The sequence below is a fragment of the Quercus suber genome, unplaced genomic scaffold (assembly GCF_002906115.3).
Source record: "Quercus suber isolate HL8 unplaced genomic scaffold, Cork oak 2.0 scaffold_905, whole genome shotgun sequence".
NCBI classification, from domain to species: Eukaryota; Viridiplantae; Streptophyta; class Magnoliopsida; order Fagales; family Fagaceae; genus Quercus; species Quercus suber.
In genome coordinates, this window is record NW_027070329.1 from 183045 (window position 1) to 188635 (window position 5591).

At 29.8% G+C, this 5591-nt stretch overlaps 1 long non-coding RNA gene across 1 annotated transcript; it reads right to left on the reverse strand.

Moving 5' to 3' along the window:
• Positions 1–2313: 2313 nt before the first annotated feature.
• On the reverse strand, positions 2314–4066 carry LOC136065262 (uncharacterized). Its single transcript, XR_010626890.1, has 3 exons — positions 3933–4066; positions 3091–3245; positions 2314–2639 (listed from the first exon to the last, which is right to left on the reverse strand). It is a non-coding gene; the product is annotated as an uncharacterized LOC136065262 (long non-coding RNA).
• Between the last annotated feature and the right edge of the window lie 1525 nt (positions 4067–5591).

The window sequence follows — 5591 nt, forward strand, 5'->3', positions numbered from 1 at the left end:
TTTACTTTTAATAGCAAAGAGAGGTGGAGGTATTTCTAGTGGCGGCTTAATTAAATAAAACTTGACTATGAGTTGCTCTAGTTTACTTTTAATAGCAAAGAGAGGTGGAGGTATTTCTAGTGGCGGCTTAATTAAATAAAACTTGACTATGATGATCTAGTTTACTTTTAATAGCAAACATTCACAAACATCACAATTCACACAAAAAAAATTATTAAAAAAAAGTTCATAATCAATATTAAACACACTCACACATACAATATAAATTTATAATAAAATAGACACTCGCAACTTATAAATATTCACTCTTTATTCTCAGAGTTGAAGATACTAAGATAGTCAGATAATTAATTGAGATGAGATGAGATTCACGAGAGAGAGAGAGAGAGAGAGATCTATATGATCTGTGCTGTTGTTTGGTTTTAGGATGGGCTGATTTGTGTTGTTTTAGTTTTGGACTGGCTTGGCCTGTATTATTGTTTAGTTTTGAGTTGAACTTATGTGTGATATTAGGGTGTGCAAAATTTAAGTTAGAATGTTCAAAAATATTTTTTAAAGTAAAGTAATATAATAAAAAAAAATATTTTTTAATATATAATAATATTTTTATTTTCAAGTCAGGGGTTCATTTGAATATTTTCTTAGAAGGAGAAAAGGTGAGAATTGAAGATGGGATTAATTCACTTACAGGCCAATTTTACTCTAACCAGAAGCTGATCAGATTGGGATGTGCTGAATTTGATGAATGTATCAAAGTGAAAAATTTTCCTACAATTTAAATATAGGTTGTATGTGACTTCTTTCATGATGGAAATATGCTTAATTAGGGGTGTGATTTAACCAGATTGGGGTTGGCTGTTGTTCGTTTTGCATATTTTGAATATGTTCCATGTAACATTTATCACTTATTTTAAATTTTCTGTATATGAATGTGCCGAGTTTGGGCTGCACGTACTAATGTAATGATTTACATGATTGTAAATGCATGTGTGGGTTAATACGAGCCGTGTATACGTGCATGTTTGAATATCACATCACATGTCATGCCTCTTGTTAATGACATAAAGATTAAAGAACAATATAGGTTTTGGTACTACCTGGTCTCTAATTTCGTAGATATCACAAAAGCGTTGAAAAGTCAGGTTGCCTACAAAATGGTTAGAAAACAATTAATGAGATTGACTAGAGGAAAAATTATTTGGAAGTCAAGTGATGAACTTTCCAGGAAGGAAACACAACGGAGAAAAAGAAAAAGGTTTTCTGGTACAAGTGAAATTAGGTAATGGCATGTCAAGGCCCCGTTTGGTTTGTCATTTCAAACAATATTTTTTAGTTTTTAAACAGTATTTTACGCATTTTAACACACTTTTTCACCCACACGTATTTCAAAAAACTATAAACAACAATTTTCAAACTACTCTACCAAACACCCCCCAAGTATTGTATAAAGTGAAGTGGATTATGTACAGGAAATACTCATTATATTTGTGCATACACATATCTATGTATTTCTACCAAAAAAGGATGGAAAGTAATATTTAATTTTATTACGCTCATGTTGAGCCACATCAGCAGTCACATCATTATTTTTTGTTTCCAATCTTTCTTATATATATATTTTTAAAAAATTTCTCATTTACAGTGACTTAAAAGCTTTATTATTTAAAAATTAAAATATCTTTTAACCATTATTTTTATTATTAATTTTTCAAAACTCTTCATTCCTTTTACCTCTTTATTTCCTCACTACTTTCTACCTTAATATTTTTTTTCTTTATATTTTTATCTTCCTTTATTTTGACTCTTCTTATTTTCAACATCTTACTATAAATTTGACATTTTCTTTTTCATTCTATGCATAGTTTTCTCACACAAAAATGTTACTTCTCTCTCTCTCTCTCTCTCTCAATTTGTTTTTCATTTTTGGTTTGATTTTTTTATTTTTATTGCATCAATTTTTTAGGTTAATGAATTTTTTTGTTAATTAGAATTCTACTTTGGGTTGATGCAATTTAGTTTTGTGTTTTAAGTTGTTATCTTTTATATTCTCTTTGATTAAATATTATCCTACTGCATTATACATACAATATATAACAATATAATGTTATTATATTACATAGAATGACTTTGATAATTTGATGTTTATTGTTATATATATATATTTTATTTTTACTTTTTTTTCCTCTCATCTTATTTTATTCAACAATTAAATCTAATCACATCCTCCATACTACTATTAATCTATATCTATATAATACTAAAAACTGAAGCGTAGCATTTAATGTTGTTACGCTCACGTTGAGCCACATAAGCAACCATATAATTACCTTTCTTTTTCTAAATTTTTTTCATAATTTTAATATACTATTAAAAAGAAATAATTCTCATCCTTATCTCCACTTTAAAGCCCAATCTTTATATATTACAGTTAACGCTGACCACCCTAAAGCCCCAACCAAGCTAAATAATCTTTAATGCTAACCGCTCTCTGTCTTCCTGTCTTTCAGGCTTACAAAACTCCACAACTTCAGCTTTTCACGCTTTCAAAACTTCACAACTTCAGCTTCCCAGCGCCAAACTCTCTCTATTCCCTCCTTGGTCTCTTCCTCTCCTTATTTAACTGAATCACTCCTTCATGCCTGTTCAATTGCCACCATACATAAAAAAGAAAAAAAAAAGAAAAATGAAAAAAGAGAGAGTCCATATTAGGTACACATTATCCCTTCCTTTTGTAATTAATATTTTGCTATTCTTCAACTAATTGAGCATTAATTCCGACCTTCTTCAATTCTGTCTTGATTAGTGGTGATTCTTCCTATTCACATTCAAGAGGTTTTTCAAAACGTTCAATCTATATCTATATAATACTAAAAGCTGAAGCGTAGCATTTAATGTTATTACGTTCACGTTGAGCCACATAAGCAACCATATAATTACCTTTCTTTTTCTAAATTTTTCATAATTTTAATATACTATTAAAAAGAAATAATTCTCATCCTTATCTCCACTTTAAAGCCCAATCTTTATATATTACAATTAACGCTGACCACCCTCAAGCCCCAACCAAGCTAAATAATCTTTAATGCTAACCGCTCTTTGTCTTCCTGTCTTTTAGGCTTACAAAACTCCACAACTTCAGCTTTTCACGCTTTCAAAACTTCACAACTTCAGCTTCCCAACGCCAAACTCTCTATTCCCTCCTTGGTCTCTTCCTCTCCTTATTTAACTGAATCACTCCTTCATGCCTGTTCAATTGCCACCATACATAAAAAAGAAAAAAAAAGAAGAAAAATGATAAAAAAGAGAGTCCATATTAGGTACACATTATCCCTTCCTTTTGTAATTAATATTTTGCTATTCTTCAACTAATTGAGCATTAATTCGGACCTTCTTCAATTCTGTCTTGATTAGTGGTGATTCTTCCTATTCCCATTCAAAAGGTTTTTCAAAACGTTCAATTATGCCTATTGGAAATAGAACACCCATTGCGTTATTTTTTCTATATATATCTACAATCTCTCTTCCTCTATAGATAAAGAGCCTATTAGCCTAACCTATGCCATTGCAGAATCCAATCCTTCCCACCAAGGAGCCCCTCATGAAATTATCAGATTTGAAGCCATGAATATTTGTCATGGGGTTCTCAGAAAACAAACAGACCCAAAAAAAAAAAAAAAAACAAACAAAAACAAAAGCTTTTAGAATTAAAGCCCTTGAACCTCCAAACCAAAACATTGTCAACGTTAAAGAAGTGCTTGAACAATCTGTAAACATGGTTTTGAAACTTGGATCGGACCGTATGGTGTGACCGGGTTAACCATGAACCGTTCACCAAAACGATTCTTTTAACCCGTGAAACCGCCCTATGCAAGAAAATCAATAAAACGGCCCAATCACAAGTTCAGATCAGAGATTTTTTTTTGGGTACTTACAGCCATTGTTGAAGCTTCAACCACCATGAGATGCTGTCAAACCATGAGATTGCATCTCTATTTCTTCTTATTCTTCTTCTTTGTCTCTGTCTCTCTCGCTCTCACTGTGTTTTTGCCATTTCTGCAGGTCTTCATTGCTTGACTGTCATAGTGAAGGTCAAGTTGTTGCAAATGGACGGACAAACCAATGCTTAGGAAAGCTTTAGTTGTCATCCACTTTTACCAACTACCAAATGCTTGCAAGTCTTTAACAACTTATTGCTTTCTTAAGGCCTGTGTTTGTATTGTACTTGATCAATTAGTGGGTGGACAAACCAATGTCAGCCCCTGTTCCAGTTTTTGTATTTTTTTTTTCATATATACTAAATGGGATTGGCATGATAAAAAAAATATTTGGGTTACCAAATGGGCTAAATGTGATTTAAGATAATTTAAATGAAGTCTTGCGTAGAATATTGATCTTTAACAAAAAGTTTAAGGATATTAATTTAATATATATCCATTGATTGAAAAACTCAATATTTGTTTATGTTTGATTATGATTTAATATTACTTATTTGTCTTATGAATGTTATGATATGAAAAATACATTTGAAATATAAATATTTAGTTTTAAATAATTTTTGTATTTTTACTAATTTAATTTTTTAAAAATAATTATTAAATTAATTATAATGTCATCATGGTATGACCTCAGTTCAACCTTAATCTGACCTTTAAACCTTAAACACCTTCCTTTTACGATTCTTTGAACGATCCAGGTTTCAAAACTATGTTTATAAATGATAATGTCATACAAAATCTCTACCCACTTGGTATCACAAATCTTATTTGGTCCCTCAAGACATTGTTTTTGCTTGAATATATGTCATTGGTATAACAAATTGGAAAGCAAATTATGGAGAGAGATCACAACTTTTCTTTTCTTTGTTTCTCATGAAAAATGTATATGGGAAAATGGATTTTTTTTCCCAAATTTGGTAGTTTGTGGTTGGGAAGGATTATTGAGAGTTTGAGTTGTTTAGTTGTTGACGGTAAATGGGTCATGAATGTTTTTAGGGTTTGACAAGTTCGTTGTCAGTTTGAGCTTGTGTGTTTGTTTGTTTGTTTGTTTGTTTTTTTTTTTTAGTAAATTATTTCACACTTTTTTTTTCCAATTTTTGTATACAATTTTTTAACATTTAAAGTGAATTAAAAACTCTATTATATTACAATCAAAATATCATATTTAATTTATCTTATTTTTAATTATTCTTATTTATTATTAAATTTTCAATTCCATTTTAACTTTTCATATCCCCACTACTCTCTACCTTAACTTTCTTCAACCTTTCTCATTATGCATGGAATAAGAGAGAGAATGACAATTTTATAGCATGAGGATAAGAATAAGAAGGAGTAAAAATAAAGGAAGATAAAAAGATAGAATAATATTAATATTGAGAGTAGTGGGGATATGAAAAGTTGAAATGGAATGAGAAAGGTTGAAGAAAGTTAAGGTAGAGAGTAGTGGGGATATGAAAAGTTAAAATGGAATTGAAAATTTAATAATAAATAAGAATAATTAAAAATAAGATAAATTAAATATGATATTTTGATTGTAATATAATAGAGTTTTTAATTCACTTTAAATGTTAAAAAATTGTATAAAAAAATTGG